We start from the raw sequence: 24,653 nt of genomic DNA, 5'->3' as shown, positions 1-24,653 counted from the left end.
GGCGAGCAACAACTCTGTCAGTGACAGAGACCGAGCGGAACACAAATGAAACATTTTCTCCAAGCACGATAGTGCCAAGACGATAGTCTTGTGTCTAGTGAAAATGTTTTCTTGGAGAACTTTCATCGTTTTGTATTACAGTAAAGGTTTAGTCTGATCAGAGAATTGGAGCAGCAGATTATTGCCTGTTGTATTATTCCTTTAAAAAAATATTGTGAAGAAATGGATCATGGATTTAAATTGTGAAATTCGCTTTTTCACTGCAGTGGACTGGGTTGAGGGTATTCGGCAATGACCAAAGATCAACCCAACAGATTTAATCACAGTTTCTATTTCTCTCAATTCTGTAGGCCAGAAACAAATGGTTTGTGGTATCCCTTGTGTTGTCTCTGGGTCAAGGTACACACAAGGGATACCACAAACACATTTTACGTTACTTTTTAAATCAAATTTGAGAACTGAGCACCATAAATATGTGACATGAATGCGTCTCTCTTAAACAATAACATGAAATGAATATGTCAGTATATATTCAGCAGTCTGACTTGCCTTATTTTTAAATAAATTCCATGTTTTCACTACTTAAAAACCCGGGGTTTAGAGATGGACTCACAGATTCAGAAACTGTCTTACACAGAGACAGAGGTAAGATTCATGAAACATTCATTATTATCATTATTGCAATGCGTTTAGGGGAGAACCATAGAACACACTGTACACTCTGCATAAATGTTTCCGATGCATAAATGTTTAATGTTTGTGAGAAATGCTGCCTGAGCAGCAGAAATCCCGGAATATTGCATGAAAGAGAGAAACAGCAGAGGTTCAGTGACAATTGACTGTAGAGGAAAATGTATGTTAAACTTTTCCATGCAAATTATTATCATCTACCGGTAATTAGTATCTCATAAAGGGCAACTGTAACAGATGGTTTGAAAATGATCATTTTAGTTTAGAAAAACAAACAAAGGCCATTATTTAAATGTGTCCTACATTCCCAGATAGAATATAACGAAAATTAGAATAACCTAATTTAAAAGTTAATTCAAACATGGGATATAATCAGATTGGGTGACCCACATGGTAGATTCAAAAGCTATAGGAGTCAAATCTTCCAGACTTATCTGCTGGGAAGTGATTAAGTGAGAAGTCAACAACCCTGTCAACAATTCTCTCAAGGTTAATGGCTTAATCCTGCGGCAATATAATTATCCTCCTAATAGGGAACAGAGAATCGACAGAGACAGGATATAAGGGTCTGATTTAATAAGGTCCCACTTTGTGCAGACGAAATTGTGTGAGCAGTGTATAATTTGGTGAACGGGGCTAAACCACTAATTGCAGGAGATTCACAAAGATTTTGTGTAAAAACTAGAAACAATATAGGACTAGAGATACACCTTTTTTTTATTAAGAGTTCATGTATTTTATTGTGATCAATAAAAATCACCCAACAGAGAAAAATGTCAAACTAGTTTCCTCCTGTCCCCATGGTTCGGTCCTAACTGCTAAAAAACGAAACAGAAAAGGCTCAATTGTAAATAACAAATCATTCCAGACAACACATTAACAATGTATTGCTATATAGAGACTGTTTATGTGTGTGTCCAGTCCAGATTGTCCATGAATGTGCTGGTACTTGATGAAGGTACTTGGTTCCAGCAATATCAGGCAGCGGATGCTTTGATAGTAGCCTGTGAATATATATTCTGAAAAGATAATCCAATGGGTAACAAAGCAGCTCTTTCATACAAAGGTTTTTTTTTCAAGAAAATACATTTGATCCAGTTTAGTTTTGGCAGGCTTTGTGGTACTTTTCTCTAGACAATGCTGCAATATTCTGGGGGGATCTTAATTTCTCCACCACAGCTTCACATTATGCTTGAGCAAATTGTTATTATGCAAAGTTGATTTTAAAATTTAAAATCAGCATTATTTCCATCTCCAAGTAGCACAAATCTTTACATTTCTTATTCACAATCCCACATAAATATCCCTAAAATAAAATACCAAGAATTAGTACACAATAAGTGAAAATCTGATTTAAAAAATGCAAACAGTGCATCAGGCTTGTGGTATTTAAAGGAAACAATGGCAAATTATTTTGGTTTTAAGTCTCAATTATATTTACTCTTTGCAGAAAACACAATATTGCTAACTTTTACTACCACAATATTCACTACTGCATTGAAACACACTTGCTATTTATCATATTTGGAGAGAAAAACCTATCATACCCACTCATAACCACTTTATAAAATTGAACATGTTTTTGTGGGTTTGCAGACAATTAAGCACATGCAAATATTCAATGAGCAAGCTCCTAAACTATAAGATATGCTGAATCAAATGAGCTCCATTACTATCTCGCTGCATAGCAAGCTCTAATTTAGTTACGTATGACTGAGAAAACAAATTAAATTCACAATAATTGGAATGTATTAAAGGCGCTTGTCGAGACACAAATTGTTTACTAAGTATACTGAAGTAAATATAGCTTAACATTATTGTTTTGTTGCTCGGTCTGAAAAGCACTTGCAGCGACGAAAACTAATTTCACCGCGACGCTGATGAAACCTATTAGTCCGATTGATACTGCAATGCACTCTGTTATCATCTGTCGATGGTCAAATCCTGAGTGCCTTATAGTCTCATGGGCGCTTCCTCACCAGACAGTGATGTTCTTAGAGTTTAGATATAATGTATATCATAGGGACCTTGTGAAGCGACAGCAGATGACAACAACAAAAGGGGAGAAACTAGGAGAAAGTAAAGACAGGAAAGAAGGGATGAGTTGTTTATGAGCAGCCCAAGGAGAGGTCAGCTGTTGCCGGCAGACACACGTTAATCTGTCATTACTCTCATCAGGCCACTGGCACTGCTGCTCGGGCGCAGTGTGTCTGAGCGTGTGTGTGTGTGTTTGTAAGTCTGATTGGGATTCTAGGGGCTGACCGGGAAAAGCTGAGTCACCATGGCGACATGGAGACCATGGAAGAGAGCAGCAAGAAGTAGGGAAAGGGAGAGGATGGAAAAGGAATAAGATATGGAAGGGCTGGATGAAAGCAGACGCAAACAAAGCCAATGGGAAAAAAAGAAAATAGTACAGAGTAATGTGAAAAGTGTCTCCCCATCGGTGTTAGTGTCAATGTGGTCGGCTCTGCTTTTGCAAAGAAAACTCTTCTGTCTGCTCTTAATGAGGTCGACCACATTTAAGGCACCCCAAACTTTTATACAGATTTTCACACTTCTTCCTGAAACAGAAAGCAGTTCTTATATTTCGCCATCATTACATTTATGTCAGGGGTCTCAACCCTCCATCTTAACCTGTAATGAAGACGAGATACTATCATGTAACTATCCACTCAACTCTATTGCTTTTCAATTACATTAAAATCAATTTTAACTTTTCTTAATTTCTCCTTCAATACAGAGGAGTGGACTGTTTATTTTTTTAATCTCCTTTAGCTTCTCATTGACACTGGAAAGTCTCTAGAATAGCCTCCTCATGTTGCACTTTTAAGCCACAGATTAGACACATGCATCTATAAATTGTAAAAACAGGATTCTTAATTTCCAAACATAATGTTTTTGATCATGTTATTGGCAGGAGTGGACTATTCTGTCGGTTCCTTTACGGAACCATTCTTATGTATTCAATCCATTGGCAAGATTCTTGATTTGGATTCATGAGCCACTGATTGCTTTAACATTAAATGCATGACAGTATTGTGAGCAGCTAAATTGAAAAGAAAGACCAGTCAAGAAATCCAATTTGCTTTTGTTTATCATCTATAAGGACTAAAAGAGGGAAATCCGTTCCTTTTTAGAGTTACGGGCAAAAATGTAGGTCCATTTTAAAGTAGCAACTGGAGTTGCTACATTGTTGATTGACAATTGATTTGATATTTTTGGGGACTTTTTGGACCTTTTCTGGCTCTTTTTTGGTTAGTCCTTGTATTTTTTCTGTTTCTGTGATTCTGTTTTTATTCCTTTTTTTTTTTTTTTTTTTTTTTTTGTAGTGGCTACTGTGCCTTACGGTCTCCTTGAATCTGGACCCCCTGTTTTAGATGTATTAAGACTCAGAGATAAGATAGATAGATAAGATAAGATTTAATAATGGATGGATGGATGGATGGATGGATGGATGGATGGATGGATGGATGGATGGATGGATGGATGGATGGATGGATGGATGGATGGATGGATGGATGGATGGATGGATGGATGGATGGATGGATGGATGGATGGATGGATGGATGGATGGATGGATGGATGGATGGATGGATGGATGGATGGATGGATGGATGGATGGATGGATGGATGGATGGATGGATGGATGGATGGATGGATGGATGGATGGATGGATGGATGGATGGATGGATGGATGGATGGATGGATGGATGGATGGATGGATGGATGGATGGATGGATGGACAAAAGAAGACACCATGTGGACTTTTGTTAAAAATATGTATTTAGTGGCCTAGACTTTTTTTTTATTGTAAATTAAATTGTATATTTAATAACTGAAACATTGTTTGTTCATTGTCTTCTGCTCTTGGGTAAATGTTCCATAAGTGATTTCCACTCGATAAGAAAACCAACCAGAAGGGAGAGAGAGAAGTTCATAATGTGTGTTTGATTGTATAACAACACGTGATAGCTACTTGAAGCACACACAGAGAGACACAAAGTGTGTCTGCTTCCACACACAAAAAAGCCAAGTTGATGAGGATCAATTGGTAAATTATACGCTGCTCTGATTGTAATCTGTAAAGTGGCCGCTCTCACAGAAGGCAGAAGAGAAACCACACGGTGTTTGTGTCCGAGGAGGAGCGCGAGACATCTAATGGTATCATGTCTCTATTGTAGGTTAGCATAATGCTAATTAATCGCGGCTCTGTCGACCCCATAAATGATGTATGTCTGCTGCATGAATCAATAATCCTTAAAGTCATCACCTATTGCGGCGTGCAGGTGGTTGATGCTAAAACTGTACATTCATAATTCATGATGGAAACACGGGTGTCGTGGGGAATTTGCAGTCTCTACCGATGTCTTCGGTGGAAGGGCTTAGGAAAATCCGTCCAGGTCTAATTTTCCACTCAGGTGCTTTTCAATAATGCTCAAGCAAACTTTGTTTCACCTCACCTGACCCCTTTATCAAAAAATATTCAGGTTCATTCTATTTTTCATGAGGTACGGTTTAACTACACACTTGACAATATGTTTTTTTCATGCTCTGAGTATGATGTCGATATTGCATCATCTGCAGGTAAAGTGGTGTGCATTCTACCATTTTGTTTTTTTTGTGATAAAAGTGCACCACAACCTTGCAACTAAACATTAATAACATTTGAGGGTTAAACATATCTGTAACAAAAGTGAAACAAAGCCCAGACTCTCCATCTGCATCCCCCAAGACTTCGTAGGAAAACCCAAATGTGTTCAGAGGCGTAGATATCCCCAGAAATCCTAAGCATCCTTATCCAATACCGAGGCTACCTTGTCTAAATCCTAATTATGGAGGAGCAGAGGCTCTACTCCAAGGCCCATACAGATGGCCATACTTCAAAGCAACCCTTTGCAGAAAACTCCAATGGAGAGTAGGAACATAGATCAACTGCTATATTGAGAGATTTGCATTTCCGCTCAATTATCCCAACAGATCGGTACAGGGTCCTGCATAACTGCTGACACAGCTGGATTCGCCGGTCGATCTCAAACTCAATTCCTACAGCACTCATTAACAACACAGAGATACTTGAACTCCTCCACCTGGAACAGGATCGTATCCCCTACGGGGGAGCCGACCTTATTCCGACTGAGAACCATATACTCGGATTTGCTAAATTTCCTTCGTGCCGCTTCACACTGGGATTCAAATCAACGAGAGCTGAAGGTCACAGCCCAAAGACCTAAACCTGAAACCACCAAACCCACCCAAACACCTTATAGAGAGACTTACATCGGCAGCTAGTGTCCTCCAGATTCTATCACCCTTTCCCTCTATAAAAAGCTTATGACCATCAATTTGATAAAAAACAAAGATAGACCAGTCAATCAAAAATATTTGGGCTTTAGCTCAGATCCTCGCAGACCTACTAACTGATAAGGATTTCTTGTTACTGCGATTGCAACAACTCAGGATGTTCTCCTTACAGTTTAGCTCACTCGGAAGAAAACAAAGATACTTGAACACTTGATACAACTTACTTCATAGACTATTTAATTGATGGCTTTAGTTGAGCTGTTTCCCCACATTTCCAATTTCCAGCTTTGATTGACTGTCGGTCAAAGACCGCCAAGCTACTGATGATTGACAGCTGCCTCCGCCAAGAAGCAGATGTGTGGCATATAGCGACATCATGCCTTGATAAGTCATGAAATGACTCATTTCAAAGGATGTTGTTTTGATAAATGAGCAGTAGTCATTTCCATTAAAGTCCCTTTTGTGCCACAAACAACCATTTGACCCATCTTTGAATGCATTATCAGTTATTTCTATAATCTATTCATGACAGGTTGATGTGGAACAAGAAAAAAAGAAACCTTTTATCTGATGTCAAAAAGTCCAGGTTGGAATATACATGAGTGGTTCACTGAATTATGAGACATAACAGACCCCTGACAGCTCTTTGTTACGGCAAAAAGCCAGTTACAAAAGAGAAGCAACTATTTATTTATCGACGATTTAACGATTTAAGGAAGATGAAAGAAATTACACATTAATTAAAAACATTACACGTGAATCAGTATCAAATGGATCTTCAGTAGATGAATGAGCTCAATATGTGGTATAAAAAAATGGACTGTTTTTAACTGGGTCACTTTCTGCAGGTAGTTAATTAGAGAAAAGCAAACAGGAGAGTTTTTGAAGAATAATTTCACGCCGTACGACTCTCCCTATTTGATTCCATTCCCTTTTTTGTTCAAGCTCTTAATGAAATGAAGGATTAAAAAAAAAAAGGTTTGTCTCAAGAAATGCCTGGAACAATATTATACTTTTCAAGCTGTGCTTCCTAGACATCTTATGAAAAAGTCATTTTATGTGGCCTACTAAAAAACTTAATTATTTGTGCTTGATTCTACCAAAAAAACAGCCATTTTTGGAAAATTTGGAAAATTGCATGTGGAAGGTAATAAGTGAACTTTTAAAAATAATGTTAAATATATGTAAATGTGTTTCTTACGCTTAAATACTCAGAGGATAAACATTTTGTTAAGACTCCTGTGTTTTTAACTGAGGCCTAACTGTTTCACTTATTTAATATATTTATTATGTCTTGTACATATGGTAAGATATGCTTTATACATATGTGTCTTATAGATTGCGGATTTAACATATGATTTAGTAAGATAAAACATTTGTAATGTATTTTTAAATATATAATTGATAATAGTTTTTTTTTACAGTTTTTACATAATTCACAATAAGCTAAAATTATGTTAAAACAACTGAAATATTAATATATTTGTGATCTGATTGTGTCTGGTTTTCTATTACCACACTTGCTTTTATTAATAATATAAAATGTTTTATTTTATTATTGTTTGTGTTTTTTGTTTTTGTAGGAGGGTGGGTTATAACATTGCTATTAATGAAACTTAAATAGAAATATATGTTTAAAAAAATATTGATTGAAAACTTGTAAATAATTGGACTGTAGATAATATCACATGCATGAATGCATGAATAATGAATGTGGATGTGCACCCAATGAACAAATAATCTTATGTTCTATGGTGTATTTTTAGCGAAGCCGCTCTGATGGGAGGTTACATTCATCCGTTTAAAGGCTCGAAAACACGTTCTTCATAACCACTGCCAATCTATCTGCAGCTTTATTGGCTCTCATGCATGTGAAGTGTGTGTGTATTTGAAAACGATCAGATTGTACTAGAAAAATATTGTAACAGCTGTTCACTCGACTGTTTGGCAGAAAAGCTCAACAGCTGTGACACATTACCACGCACAAACTATTAAAAATAATACGCCTGTAAGTGCAGAACGCCATTACGCTCTATCTTTGACTGCCCTGTGAACCACGAAATCATACATTAAAAAATGCTTAAAAAATCCACAAGAAAAACAGAAAGCCCACATAAGTGTTTGTTTGAGTCATTTCTTTCTAATTGCAGTCGTCTTGGCACCATGGTTGCACGCTTTTAAATGTGGCATTCAAAAATGAATTTAGTGCCCCAGTTAAATCTAATTTATGAAGCAGTTAGCACATTAGCTTCTTGATCTGAAAAAATGGAGTTGCCTCACTGCTCGATCTGTCGTCCTCGTCTGAACTTATGGAGCCGCTGCTGGTTCAGGATCTGCCATTATACATGGGTTCTCCTGAGTTCACGAGGAAAGGAAGCAATGTGTGTGTGAAGCTCATCATAGTGTTAGAAAATAAACGGTGACTATAAGATACTAAGTGCTTTTCTAGATTTAGCAGAGAGCTTTTTTTTTTTGCCAAAGATGTTTTTATCCTGTCAGTGAGTCAAGGTGGATGAAAGTGAGATTCTCGCCTCTTTGTCTAACGTTTGTCTGAACCAAAGGGAGAAATACAGTGAAGCCAAATACAAAGTGTATAAAGCTGCAGTTCATCAAGTGTCCTTGAGGCTGGCGTAAGTCAACAAAGAAGTGAGCGTGTATAGGTCGTCCTAGCCTTGAGCTTATTGGCCACAGTTTCATCGCCCAATCATGATTGATCTAGTTCGAACTCTGCCTGTTTGACCGGAGTCTGGCCAACCCAGAACCAGCTGACAGAGAATAAACTTCAAAACCAGACGACTTTGCAGAAACTTTGTCCATATTCTACACAGTCTATGATTTGAACACACAACTAGCATTGGTTACCAACATGTTTTAATAGCATTTTTTTTGTACGTATTTCTTAAAAACGGACTCAAGTGCATTACACATCACTGTGGAGAATCTTGAGTTGAATTATTTCTGAAAGAAAATTAACGCCAATCTCATAAGCCAACATGGGCATGACATTTCTTAATCTAATAATGGAATGTATTGATTTATATTAATGAAAAAATATATATAAAAAAACACATTTAATTGCCAATTTTTTTTTTTTTTTTTTTTTTGTGACACCTACTGGTTAATGCTGATGAGGGGAATGTTTATTTGTGTTGTCTTAAATAAAAAGCCTTGTCCTGGTTTGGTCACATAGTGTATCTAGTGTTTACATTGTGTCATTATTGTTTCATGATCGTTATAGAAAAGATTGTGTTAGTTTCGGTTGACCAAAGCAACACTAATAAATACTGAGGATTCATTCCCACTTAACTGCCATTTAAAGATGTGTTTAATATAGAAGTGCGTTTTTATCAAAGCCAAAAAGTTCAAATCGTTTTTTTTTCTTTATATTCTGGATCCAAACATGAAGCTATAGTTGTCAATATTTTTATTACTTAACAGCATGTCTACCTTTTTACATTAGCATTCCTGTGAATGGGTTGCAGTTGATCAATTTCTGTCGCTTCCAGCCCAGGATGATTGGACAACGTTCCACAATAATTCTGCATTTCCTGGTTTTGCTTCCGAAACAGCATTTTTCAAGTCAAGTTTTCAATTCCGTTATGGTCTGGGGATTGGACTGGCCACTCCATAACTTGGTCTAGAACCAATTTACTGGTGTGTTCGGGCTCATTGTCTTGTTAAAACATCCATTTCAAGAGCATTTCCCATTTGGATGTTCAAATATCTTACGATCCTTGGTATGTGATAAACAGGAATAAAACAAGACTTTACTGTGAACCAGGAAATATATTTTTGTATTCTCTCCATGTCTTTTTTTTCAGAGGTATTCTTGCTGATAAATGACTTCCCACAGGCGTCTTCTAATTGTCACAGTACCTACAGGTAACTTCAGACTGCCTTTGATCTCCCCACGACTGGTCATTAGCTGGTTCTTTGTTAATCTGGCTGTTCTTCGATTCCATTTGAATGGTATTTTGCCTTTTTCTCCCACGTGTATTTTAGAGCGTTATTTTAGCCAAGCAGCCTATAATTTGTGGCACTTCTTGATACATTTTCCCCTCTCTAATCAACTTTTTAATTAAACCACGCTGTCCTTCTGAACAAAGTCTGGAACGACCCATTTATCTCAGGTTTTCAGAGAGAATGAATGCACAATATGTAGGGCTAGATATCACACTTTTTATGGGAGCTGACCAAAATGCTCCGGTAGGTACGAATTTCTTGTTTTTCTGTGCCAAGTTTTTGTTCCCAGAGGTGATCCAAACTTGATAATGTGTGTTATTCTAAAGAAGAACTGATCAACATCATTAATTTATACCTCCGTATCAAGTGTTATTTTGCACTGGAATTTTCTTCTTTTTTTCTGTACAAAAACAAATGAGAGCGGAAATATACTAAAGTTGAAAAAAGAAACTTGAGATTTGTACTACGTGTCTTAGGTCATGTTCTTTAAGTTAGAATTGATAAAATAAAATTGGTATCCAAAAAAAAAAAATGTTGCATCAGGACCCGGTATTGAAATAAAGGTATAGGTGTCAGTATTACTATAAAAAATATATGATCAATACCCCGCCATAATAATACGTGTCAGCTTCATATTTAAATAAGGGTTTGATTGACACCTGTTCCTCCACGATTTGAATCATCTCACTAACTAAGTCCACACAGATATTATTATACACACGCTTTTCAATTGAATTTAATTTGGTTTTCTATAACTCTACTACATCTATTGGTCAATTATTTTGAATGTATTACTTCATGTTGGACTGATGGTTTTAACCATTATGTTTCCCTGCATCACAAAACCATGTGTAACATGACAGCCAATCAGATCTTGATCACGTGTTCAACTTCTGGGTACAGGAAAATACGTGTTATTTTTGGATGGTAGTAAGTCACGAAACACTTTGGTTGGTGCCATAAAAACCTGAAATTCGGTACCCACAACAAGGGCTTTAACCATTTGCTTCCTTCCTTCAAACACTTGTATATTAGAAGAACTGTAACCTGCATAACAACAGCAATAGACTAATAAACTCTGATGTAACATTCAGATATTAAACCGCTGACAAGCTTTACTAAGAGCTAAAGTGGGATCATTTCCCTTGTGTCTCGTGAGGAAATGGAAGCAGCAATGCAGACATCATAAAGACAATACAGTCCATAACATATTCTCCACTTTCTCTGGTGTGCTCCACTTCATAATGAAACAAAGTCTACAAATGATTGCACTGACTTGAAATAATGCGTTATATAACACGTGTCCTCACTTTCATACAAGCAATGCTGTTTCAGATGTTTGAGCCCCACTAGCTCTTTCAGGGCATCATAATATTTATTAGCAAGTATTCTCAAGGCTAATTCTTTATTGCAAACACTTCCAATTAAATCACACAGTCAAGCATTTTAACCCAGTGGTGGAATGGCTGCTGGCTATGTAAATGGTGAGCATTTTTGGATGCACATAAGCCTCACAAAATAGATTCTAAATACCGGAAAACAGCAATTCATGCAGCTCAGAGGAATACATGTATATTAGACTTGACCCGTGGCCCCCCCTTTGGCAGCGGGCCTCACACACACCAACGCAAGAATCACGCACCATTGTGTCCGGAAGACTTGATGAAAGACATTCATTTCGCAGTGTCAGCCAATCAAAATGTAACAATGAAGACCAATGAGAGGACATTAAATCCGGGCTCGCAATCACGCCAATAATTCATTTGGCGAGGAGACGAAGCAACTACAAAAGGCTGCCTTCCAAATATTTTCATGCCAGATTCAGTCGAGACGTTTTAGTAGATCTGTTGCGAAAAACACTTGCTTGTGGCAGAATCATTTTTGATATCATTTAATGGAATGCATTTTAAGTTAAGCCTGGTTTTCCTAAGGTCATGGGCAGAAAATGGCCGCCACATCCTTACATCTAAGTGACCTAAAGTCAGCACAAAGTGAAGCAAAAGTACATTGAAATGCATTTGATTGCTTCTTGTGGAACTATGATAATTACTTTGTTGTGTCCTGAGCTTTCCATTCTGCGGCGCGATAAACAAGGTCATGTTAATTGGTGACTCTGAATTGTCAAGTGGTTGGTTATCAGTCTACGTGTGCAGTGCCATGAATCTAGGATTTTCTCCAGATCCATTCGGACTTAGTTGGGGAACAGAGAGAGCTCAACTAGAAAAAAATTAGCTAAGAGAAAAAACACTTGTGTGGGAACAAATATGTACTTAAAGTACTAGATTAATTGATGGTATTTTTTGTGGTTAAGCCCTTATTTAATCTTTTATTTTAGTATTTAATTTGGCTGATCTTTAGGGAGTTAACCCCTGTGTTTTATCTCAGGGTCAAGCTGACCCGAAAGCCCAAATACAAATGTTTAAACCTGTTCCCTCCTCACTCATGTGTTAAATAGTCTATGTTTGTATTCCTTGATCCCCTTAGTGAGTGACTTTTGTTTGTACATTTTTGATACACTAGTTTTGTTTATAGTCTTTTTCTTTCTCCTCTTTGGAGCGATCTTTGTTGCAAAGTTTAGTTTGTTGCTATTTTAATTCCCCCTCCATAGAGAGCAACGTTTTGTTGTATTTTTGTCTTTGTTTTGGAGGTCTTTTGCCTCCGTTTGTTATGTTTGGTTTCTCCGTTCATGTCTAGCAGTTAGTGATTGTGATTCATAGTGTTTTCTCTAAGTCAAAATTAAATATACTTGTAATACATTTGCTTGGATTGTTTGTGGATTGGATTTGTTTTCAGGATTTCGGGTCACTTTGACCCTGAGGTAACGCAAAGGTTAAAAAGCTCACATTTGGAATCAAGAATATAATAGGTTGCTAAGAGATAGGAATAGACCATTTGTGCAAAAAATGAAAATCCAGATTCATTTTGCTATTAAAAATATAGTCAGTTTGTCAAAACTATAATAACAAGTTATTGTATTAATAAAGAAACTGTTGCCGTATAACTGTTCTGACCTGTTAAGTATATATTTGTTGCGGATGAAGTTATTTACAGTAATAATGAAATGTAGTATTGATAATAAAATCATTGTTTATTGTGTTTTAGCGTAATATGCAAACCAAAGTGTTTTGCTTTCAAAAATGTCCCTGATCTGTATTACTGTTTATTACTATTATGCTGTAGTTTAAATCTCGAAATGGTTGATGAAAAGGTAAGTTCTCATCTGCAATGCTTTTCCTGTTCTTCCCATCTGATGTCGATACAATGCTGTCCTGTGATCCCGATATCCACATCAAAGTCCAACGTTAGACCAGCTTGTGTTTGGATTCTCTTTGTGTGGATTGATTTTAGCAATGATTCTAACTTTTTGCTATCCTATTATTTTGAGAAAAAGGCTCCGGCCCAAAATAACTTGAGTAGGAAAAGTATTTATCATCCATGCATTTACACAGTCAAAATGATGACAAATAATAAGTATTTCAAGGATGTTGTAACAATAATTATTGTCATGTCCGACCACTAGTTGGCGTTGTTCCTCTGATATATAGTATATATATTAAAAGAAAATGCAGTAATAACTGAATTTGTTTAAACTGAACTTAATGACAAAACAATGTGTTTAAAATAGTGAACAGCCGATGAGAATTGAAATACATTTTCTGAACACGGCATGACATTTTCATTCAAATAAAACAGGCCGCGATGTAAATGCTCCAAAATTATACAGGGATCATACATCATTCCGCTTTGACATTGTGCTCGGGGGGACTGTCAGTGGGCTGCATGTGGACCTCGGGGTAGCGCGAGGAACCTATTTTCATTACGACCTTGACTCTACACTTTCCGTTGGAAAATAATGGGATTTTTACTGCTGGAAACTCCAGCTAAATCTATCGATGACAAAGTGCAGATTCAAACTTGCACAACCAGAACTTATGATTGGATCGTCACCTGACACCGCCTCAAGGCCACTGAGATGTAGTTATGACCAGGCAAAAGTAGTTAATACAAAAAAAAAACGGTCTCATCCAGTCGTACCGTCCTAAAAGCAGGAGGGATGAGAGGCTAGAAAGACAGCTTGGTGTTAGAGAGACAGATGAAAAATATTTTATGGATGAATTACAAAAAACACAGCGGAAAAAGTGACGTGGAGATGAGGGGAAACCAAGTGGTGAAAAACGAGGCAGTGAGATGAAAACAGAGCGAATGGAGTGAGAAGTGGAGGGACAGAGAGGGGCATCCATCCATCATACCGCACTGCTTCTGTCAGACGTGAGTAATAGATGAGAAGAGATAGAGGAGAGAGCTCACACTCCTCTTCAATCTATCTCACCACTGTATCTGGGTTTGCTTGTCAGGTCTGCTCCGTCACCCCAGACCAAGACAATTACAGATCAGCAGGGGAGAGAACGGGGCGGAGAACCAGACGGATCCGAGCAGACAGACTGCCAACCACGCTCAGGACGTCCAGAAAATATATCTATTGTATTGTCCATTTCTAGAGAATAAAAGGGGTTTTAAATCGAGAATGAATAGCACTTTTCTTTGTTTATTATTGTGCTTTGGTCATTTTTAATCCATTTCAAGTTTATTCAAATAAAGATTTATTACTCGAAGCTCATTTTCCTGAGAACAATATTTTAGGTTAGTTTAAAATACTCAAGTATTAATACCTGAACCCTGTATCAATACAATACTGATGTATTATGGATTAAATTAAGAAATCTCTAACTCCAGCCAAAGTAAATATCCTGTTCATTATTTGTCAAACTGTATAAAATCTATAACTTATTATAATCTGTCTCCTTTTTTAACATTATGAGCTAGCTTGAACACAACTGTAGTTGCTATAGCAACATTCAGATTGATGCTCAATGAATGCTACATGGGTTGTTAGCTATTAGCTGTGGCTAGCAACCTTATAGCTCGCTAACGTGACTGAATCATGTTTTTTCTTCGGCTACCTGTAAAATCGTGCTTTTTGGGCCCAAACTAGGCTTTTCAAAAGAAACTTAAAGTATTGATACTAAAATTTTGTATCTAAATATGATACTAATATTTATAGAAACTGCGGTTACATTTTGCACCTTTTATCTGTTGTTCTTAACTATTAATATTAAATGTGTAGTTCTATTAATATTTAGATGTTATTTTTGCGTAGTTCTTGGTGATAAAACATTTTGGTTATTGTTGTGTTATCGTAAATCACATCAAGTATCAAATATTTTCCTGAGTATCGTTATTCTATCTTTGTATTATTTCGTTTGATCTACGTTCTTTATATATGCACTTTGTCATCCCTTGCATTGTGTTCTTTATCAGCAATTTGTTCATGTTTTATGAAACTATTGTACATCCATCCATCCATCCATCCATCCATCCATCCATCCATCCATCCATCCATCCATCCATCCATCATCCATCCATCCATCCATCCATCCATCATCCATCATCCATCATCCATCCATCCATCCATGTTATAACATATATTTATGTTTATTTATTTTGAATACATATTTGCATCATTTACTTATTCATTCGTATTTATTTGTTTTGTTCTTTTAATTTTTTAATAACATTTTGTATCTTGGGTTATGTTATTCATATTATCTAAGACTGATTGTATGCATTTTTAATCTCTTCAGCATCAAAAACCTTATTAAATATCTTCCTCTGTATCAACATCGAGTTTCCAATTTTAGTGAAAAATGTAAGAAGGGCGTTGTTCAACAGCCTTCTGGGTTCCACCTGCGAGAAATGTAATAGATGCAGAAACAGGCTTCATATTAACATAGAATTCCTTTGTAGCTAAAGGAACATTTGCCCACACAAGTCTTGAAAATGAAGATAGACGGTGGAACAAAAATAGAAACACATACTTGCACGGTCAAACTTGTTGCAGTCATAGCTACCAGCTGCGTCCGTGCGAGCCTCTACGGAGCAAATATAAATCTCTTGACTTACATTTCTCTGCATTTCCAAGTCAAAATCCACATTAGACATTTTGAAAGCTCCTTTTAGGATAATAATAAAATCTGGAAACAATATTTTTGTTGACGGATAACATATTTTTATATCCAGCATTCGTCTGTCAACTTAAAACTAGCTGTGCATCCTTTCATCCCTCAACCCGGCTGGTTAACACGGCTCCATTCTAGGACGCTGCTTTGCATTCAGCTCTCTCCCTCACACTCTCTCTTTCTCTGGGATCTGCACCTATTGCCTTTTCTTCACCTCTCTGTCTCTCTTTACACTTCTGCTTTACCCCTTTTTTTTCCCCTGGTGAGAAAGCACTACGCAACCAGCATCTGCTCCAACATATCAGCACATGCAGCGATACATTTATTTATTTTTCTTGACACACTGACAAGCTGTGTGACTTTTCATCTATAGCGGGTGGAATCAAGGTTGAATATTCTGATCTGAGATGAGACATTACTTAATACTAATCAAAAGAGCTCTGCAGTGGGACATTATTTGCCTTTTATATATTTTTTGTAACTTCCGTCAGTAGTGCTTTTTCCAAATGTCCTTTTAAAGCTATTTTCTTCTTTGAGTATGTTAGTATCAAGTCACTTTAAAACCTCTGGGACTTATTCAGACAAATGGATATTTTGAGATATTTTCATCTGCCATTTTTAGAAATAAACTGTCATCCAATTTCCATCTCCATGGTCTAAAATTATATGCTGCTTCTATACTATAGGATATTTTCTGTGACAGTCACAGTGTGAAAATATATTTTGGAAGACACTGAGTCAACCATATCCAGTCTAAAAATATATATGTTTAAACAGGTTGAAATATTTAAGGTCAAATCAACAAAAATGCTTTTATCAAATTATCTCACTCCTTTTTCATAGTTATAAAAACAATTTATCTCTAAAATGTAGTGAAGTTTAATGCTCTTTTCCCTGAACTGTTTATCTCTGTGGTTTTTTATATTTTACGATCTGACAATTGGGTATTTTATGTTTTTTTTAGAAAAACATTTCCACTTTCATCAACATTAATTCATTATAGTTTAAAGTTGTATGTTTCTCCAACACTATGGTATACTTTTGACAGTTAAAATGGCTTTAAAAGTATCTGTGAAGATACTGAGGTGATCGTATCGTGTTTAAAATAATATGGGTCTTTTATCAGGTTGAAATAAGGTCAGTTAAAAGTGCTTAAATGATAAAAACAAAACTTTGATCAAATTTAATTGCTTAAAAAATTCACTTATACAATGTAAAGAAGTTTAAAGCTTTTACTGAACATTTTGTACCTCTGTGTTGTTGTTTTTCAAGTTTGTGATTTGTTTATTTACAGGGTTTAGTACACAACAAACCAAAGCCATTTCAAATATGCTGAGAAAGTATTTCATTTAGTATTATGCTGTTGTTTATTATCAATATTTTATATTATTTTAATTTGATTTACAGTTTGAAAGTGAGCTGTTATCAAGAAGGTTGCGGGTTCACTTCCAGGTTGGGGGAAAGGGGTCGCAGCTTGTGAATACACCACACCATCATCCATAAATACTATTTAACACCTGGTCGCTCTAGATTTTTGACCAACTTACCCACCACTGCTTCTCCATTCCACATATCCAACTTCTGATGCTCAGGTTTTTAAAAACAACAGAATAAGAAAAGGCCTGAAACTTCATTAACCCTATCCTTAAGCTGATACTGCTAACAGGTGAGCAACTTCATCTCTAGGAACATGCAGCCTCCGTTAGTTCAGTAACTGACATCTGGAGCCCAGAAGTGGGTCCAGTGCCTTTACTCAGTCCGACAGCTCAGTGGATAGATTAGAGGTTTTCTTAGGTACAGATACTGCAGGCTAGGCGGCTTTGTTCCGCGTTTGACAACGAAAAAAAAGGAAATGCGTAAACAGTTAAAAAAGACAATGAGGCCTTATAAATATTACTTTTTTCCTGAAAAGTTTTTTTTATTTTCCTTTAATGTAACTATTTTATCAAGCTAAAGCATTATTGTGTTAATTCTTTTTCAGCATGTGGTTTCTTTTAATGTCTCATGTATTCAGAAAACTGTAACAAAAGTGGCATCATTGTATTAACTGAAGAGAGGAAAATTACCATCATTGTTTCCTTTGTATTAGTATTGGCCAATTCTCAAGGCTGTGGCCTTGGTACATACAAGCTGTATTGGGCCAAATCCAAACCATCTGGACTTCTTTACTTTTTATCGAAATTACTAAATGTAAGCCGTCCATTTGACACTGTCCATCCTGATCACTGATCACTAAGGTTAACAAAAATAACAATATTAATAGATATATTAACATCTATTTTCCCAATAGGGGATCTAAGGCCGACAACAGTCCCCAAGTGACCAGTATTAGGAGTAACGCATTATTAAGTACGTTTTTGCTGTAACTTGTTACTGTGATGTGATTTTAACAAGTTTGTTACTTCACTGTTGTGCTTTAGCTTAATTATCTCACTTGGCAGAGCAACAGCATGTGTTATGAAAGATCAACGGTTTTGCGTTGGCTGATCTTTTCATTTTATACAAGAGGCTTTTTTTTTTTATTATTCACACACGATGAGAAATAGATATAATTTTATGTTTTTTATTAAACACTATAACTGAATAACTTTAATGGAAAACTAACACACACAAAAAACATGTTTGTGATTGTCCTTAAAAGGTTGTAAATATTTGTTACAGTGTTGTTACATTGTATTGCTTTTTGTTTTAATATGTTTGTGTGATCATTACTAATATAAAAAAGGTTGACTTTCTGGTGTGTTTCAGTTCCTAGGAAAAATAAAATCAGTATTGGCGATATGTATTGTCCACAAAATCCATGCAAACCTAATTTATTTTGTTTTATTTGTTCTTGTTTATTTCTTTTATTTTTCTTGCCTTGTGTCTGAGTTGATTTATTAGATCATCCAAACTTACACTCTCTTACAAAAAAGACACTTTGACTAGTAACTATAGTTACTTTGAAAGTAACAAGTTACTTAAAGTCACCAAGTTACCATTCAAAAAACCAACTTGTAATGTAAACAAGTAAAAAGTTAATATTTTAAAGTAAATGAACCAACACTGTTGATGACAGATCTGTTATCGATCAAAAGATATTGATAGCAGTTCAAATACCGTCACTTCGGTACTGTTTGCCGAAAAAAAAAAAAAGGTTTTCAATTTCAATCAATTCTACTGAACTGATGCCTCTTGTATTATTTTCTATACATCTTTGGGCCCCATTAAGAACAAGTGTCCTCATAGTCTGATAAAAATGGAACATACTGAGTACAGTCCAACTCAATTGCCCGTGCAAAGCCGTCACCAGCGACATTATCAGATCTTGATTCAACTCCGGGTACAGAGTCCTCTAAAACACGAGGCAAATGTTGATACTCACTAGTACCAAAACTTTACAGGCAGTGTCATTACATACCCAGCACTAGACAGATCCAAACAGGCATGACTCATTTATACACTCTGTATTTTGTGGGAGTAAACCAGAGTGCAGATGTAGTTCACACAGAAAAAGTCAAAGTTTTAAAGGTGCAGTCGAATCAAACACGAAACACCTTGAACTGATGAAGACGAGCTGATAATCATGTGTCGACCATCCATATCTACACTTACCGTGTGCCAATAAAGCAGTGATATATTAAATACTGCTCTCCGTGCAGAACATGACTGCCGGCTCTAATGTGAGCTTCAAATGTACCTGCAGACCCATACATCAACTCCCCGCAGTGATGAAACCCTATTTTCGTGCTGCTTCTAAAACTCATTGAGTTTCTCTGTGTGACTTCTATTCCTTCTCCTCCCCGTCTCTCCTCCATTCAGACACATCAATCAATTAAACTCTGCTATAAGACACTGCATGGCTATTTACACTCCTTCTCAGCTTAATTTTTTTCTTCAAATCTGACATTAACTACGAGGAAGTGGAGAGGAAATGAGTGTCAGTTTATTATTTCAAGAGTGTAAATGGATATAGTAGCATATGAGGAACACTGTATCAAATATTTGACTCAAATTGTATTATTTTTACAGAAGTGGATTATGAGAGTAGGATTAGATTTTATTCACATTTGCATCTACAACTTATACTCAAGAGCACCACAACTTAACATCTCATGGTATTTTTCATTAAATCTTTTCATTTTGCACCACGATATTCACAAAATAACTTTTTCGGATAGCTGTCTGTGAAGGTTCCCATTCATCCAGGTCACGGTTATCCAAGTGATTCGAAAGCGAGTCAATTGCACTGTGTAGAGTTCTAGGAACGTCTCACTACAACGCTACACAGTCCAGTTGTCTCGCTTTCCAACCACTTGGATTGGCATCGCTCAAAATCGATTCAATTGTCAGCATGAAAATAGCAGAAATGTTGAGGAAAATCAAAATGATTTTCATCTCTAGACTCAGAGAGAGTGAAAATGCTTTTTTTCTTTCAGCATCTGTTCCAAGGTGTGTTTTTGGTAGTTTAACCCTTGACCACAATAAGCTAGCGAGATTTTCATTTTTATTTTCGGTGAACCACACTGGAAATCTGTGCAAAGTGCAACTTTGACCTCCGTCTCAGCAGGAAACTCTTTTCTTTTACCCACCATAGACCTTGTCAAATCTGTTGGTCTCTCACTAATCCAGTTCACCTTTTGAAGTCATTTACAGCTAGCAAGTCGCGGCACATTCAATACTGACAGCTGCAACCCACACACCAATATGCTTTTAGAAAACTCAGCTAAAGATAAGCCTTTTCTGAGCCGGATCGATCCCATTTTAACTACGCCTGTCATGAAATGCTGCTACGAGACAAACTCCAGCCAGGAAATGGATAACCCGTGTGTTTGGTGTAATGGCTATAACACACCAAGGGTCTGTATTTTGACCCCGATTCCTTTCGAGAGGTCCATGTAATCCCAGCTCGCCACCAACCGAGATGAAATAACAGTGACTCACGAGAAATATCGACTGCGAGGGTTTGACGTTCTTGATGTTGATGCAGAAAGATCAAATAAAACCGATGTGTTGATCAAAACTCTGCCACGTCCGTCACATTCACTCTTGAAGTCATTCGCTCGACACAAACATTCCCTTCAGTTCATGAAATCTGATTATGGAGACTTCATAATTGAAGGGGTCATGCTCACCATAAAAATTAAATGTCTTTCCGGGGAAAACCATCTGTGCGTTCATGTGAAAGTGCAACTGTCTGAGATGCTGTTTTCAGAGTTCAGTTATCTCATCTGCCTTCAGTCATGTTGTTACCACAAGTGAATAATGCATTTCACATTAGCATAGCATTAACTGGCAAGAGGACTCCTTGTTTGGCACCACCATTAGCAACGTTTTAATCCATTACACTATGTAAACCTTAGAATAAAGATGAATATAAAGATGCTTGAAAAGGTAAAAGGCATCGAAATGTATTTACAAGAACGCTAACTGTTTGGGATACTCTTCCTCTCCAAGATGCAGTAAGTCCCTCATCATGTTTTGAAGTTATTACTTTATAAAGATCTTCCCAGTCTGAAATCTCAGCGAACAAGAGGATACAAGAGTTAAGCTCATAGGACCTAAAAATGATCTTCACTCCTCCTCCAGCCTATTGTAATCACCTCCCGCTTTAATTATACAACAAGTCCCTTGGAGGTGGAGATTTCCAGGATTGACGACATGTAGTGACACATTATGAGGTTTGACCAATCACAGCACAGTGTGTGTGGTTATGGTAAACCAGATTTAATCTCCAGAAAAAACAAAAAGTGTGTTCAGTGGGCGGGGCTTAAGCACATTTTCTAATGTAAATATTATAATGCAAAGATAGTTTTGTACAAACAGACACATACTGGTGATACAATAGAGGTCCAAGATCAATTTAATAAACACTTAAATCAACACATTAGTTGTTCTTTAAAGTCCAGCAATAACATAATTATTATTATAATTATTAAATGTTTTCAAATGTACAATAAAGTATTGCATTAATTACCATTCAGTAATGCTTATACAGTCTCACTATTACAAAGACACTTTAAACTTTGCTAAGCATGTGACATTGCTCAAACCCTTCTAGAATCCAAGGTCAAGTTCCACACAATTCAATGTTAAAGGATTTACTACTACCATAGTTATACATGGTCAATTTTTTAATATATATTGTAATTAACACATAATAGATTGGTCTAAATTTACAGGGGTTTTTTTTCCATTTTATTTTTTATTGTAATTTAAACTGAAAGAAACTTTGACCTCTGTGAAAGATTTTATCCATAGCTAGCAAGTATATATAGTAAGTAAATCTTCTAAACAGTATTTAAAAATTAGAATTTCCATTGTATGGACCTCCAATTAAACAACAAATTAATAATTTCTTCTATCCTATTGAGGAAATTAACAAAACAGAAATACGTATGATTCCTTCCAGACAGAAATAATCAAGCCAGTGCTAGATTCGATCTAAAATCTCATCAGAGGTCTTGTTTGTGTGTTTACCTTTTGTTTTAGTGTCACTGCAGTCTCTGTGAAGGCCTATTAAAATGCAAATGCCGTAGTTAAGAAGGAAGAAATATACCAGGTAAATAGGAATTCATGAGCTGGTGATGCAAACCAAACCGTCTATCTTGGCTACAGATTGCATGTGTTTTAGTGCTCTAATCTTTCTCTTCAGCAGCAACCGCTGCACAGCAATCCGTGAAACGATCATACAAGCGCCTGGCAGAGTTTAAGTATTCCACACTTGGCCTGCAGCACTTCATCGGTGGAGCTGTCCTTCTTCTGGGATCAGTTCAATGCCAGCTGCAACACCTCATCCTGTTGTATGTCAATTCGCCCTGGCTGTTTTCCGTCCTGCTCCGAGGTGCCGCTTCTAATCTATATCACTCTATTAGCTGCCCTTTCCTTGTTCTCTCAAGTCACCTTTCCAGTAATCTTCCTCGCCACCACAGCGACTCTCAATACTGCATGTTTCTCCAACTCAACCCTCAAACACCACCGTCCACCTCTCTGACCCACTCACTACTTTCCACCGTTCCAATCCCTGACCTCCAGTGTATCACATGGTCCGGGCCTATTCCATCATACTTATCGGAGCGTGTCGCCCCCACAGAGAACTCCCCCTCTTCTCACTGTAACCGTGTCTTTAATCTGGAGAAAGGGTATCACAGTCTCTTAATCGTATGGCAGCGAAAACACCAGCGCCATTATCTCCCCATCTGCCATCTCTCTCTCTCTCTCTCTCTCCCTCTCTCCTTCTCCTCGTGCATCCTCACACCAGTCCTTGAAAAATGATCAACCACCTTCTGGTAAAAAAGCGTTATTTAACAAGCAAACATGCACATTTAAAAAAAAAGCCAAAGGAGAAAATGACTGTTTTTTTTTTCTATTATCAGATGATTTAAGTAAGTGTGAAGAGATTACCATACCTGTGCAGGAAACCTATTCCTCCTCTTGATGCAGGTACATAACTCCCATAAGCGAGGCTATTTTTAAGTAATCCGTCTCCAGTTTATTCTTTTTTCTTTCTTTTTTTTTTCCTCGGAAAAGCTTGTCCTCTTGAGCGGCGCTCGGCTGGTCACGCTGCGGGGCTCCTAAAGGGTTTTGGGTGGTGGATCCGGTTAGGCGTTTCAGTTTAGTTCCCGAGGACTTTACGCCTCAATCCCAGCGTGTGTGAGTGTGTGTGTGTGTCTGACTTGTGTCTGTCGGTTTACCTGCACAACACGAGCGAGGAACGAATTTCCGCCGGGACAAGAGGGAGTGGGAGCACCGGCGCTCCACTGGCGCACCACCACGCTGCGCACCCGCTTAGTCTCCACATGAGCCCCGATGGGCGAACTATAGAAGATGCTTATCGCTGGAACCACTAAATGCATACAATTCCACTGGAGAAAAAAACGCGATTTAACCTTCAGTTAACTTCAAATTGACGCCGTTAAATCTACCTTCCAAGTGTACCACTCGCTTCCATCAAAAACCAACCAAAAACATCCCAAAATCCAGGCGTTTTTTTAATTCCCTTAGACAGATTATTAATCCTTGTTAATATCCACCGTCCATGTTCACTTCAGGAACCGGAAAAAAAAGGGGGGACACGGAGGAAGAAGCTGGAGTGACTTTGTCTTGACCTCTTATCGCCGCATGTGCCGGGGACGCGCCGGAGGATGACCGCCCAAAGACGCGCATCCAACGGTCCAGACCATGGAGAGATGTGACGAGAACACACGGAGGATCTTCTCTTCTAATCCTCGACGCGTCGGTGAAGACTTTCAACACGCCTCGCGGAGTCCTGTCTGGCTGTTTGTGAGCCTCCCCTCCTCCTCCTCAACCCTCGTCTGAGTCCTCCTGGATGCTCGTCCTGCTCCGGGTACCAAGGCAGTGCGAGGAGTCCACCACAGAGCTGTGCGCGTGTGACCACCCTGGGATGATACAGCATGAGAGATGAGAGTTGGGATCTCTGCTGAAACAATCTCGGAGTGATAGCCAATGAGCGCCGGGGATTAGTTGAGACACGATTTGTTCGTTTTTTTCCCCCTACATTATTCACATTTTTGAAGTTATTTTTGAAAAATCTACTATATTTAGTCCAGTGAATAATATTGATAGTAATCACAATAATACAAAGATTTTTTTAAACCCACAGTTATTGCCTTACATTCATTATATCTATAATGTAAAATCATTTTAAAACATTATTGAGAATAAAGATGAATCCGCTAATTC

The 24,653-nt window shown here is 37.3% G+C and overlaps 1 protein-coding gene across 3 annotated transcripts in view; it reads right to left on the bottom strand.

Annotated features, from left to right (window-relative positions):
* The window catches only part of LOC148075757 (leucine-rich repeat and fibronectin type III domain-containing protein 1-like protein), a 148,021-nt gene extending 123,815 nt beyond the window's left edge, over positions 1–24,206 (bottom strand). For all 3 annotated transcript variants that reach the window (XM_087796287.1, XM_087796288.1, XM_087796289.1), the window contains exon 1: positions 23,360–24,206. The gene's annotated coding sequence lies outside the window, so the exon portion shown is untranslated. The remainder of the gene's footprint in view (positions 1–23,359) is intronic.
* Positions 24,207–24,653: the final 447 nt, after the last annotated feature.

Source organism: Callionymus lyra, chromosome 7, assembly GCF_982586985.1.
Source record: "Callionymus lyra chromosome 7, fCalLyr1.hap1.1, whole genome shotgun sequence".
Classification (NCBI taxonomy): Eukaryota; Metazoa; Chordata; class Actinopteri; order Syngnathiformes; family Callionymidae; genus Callionymus; species Callionymus lyra.
This window is presented reverse-complemented; position numbering and strand designations above follow the sequence as displayed.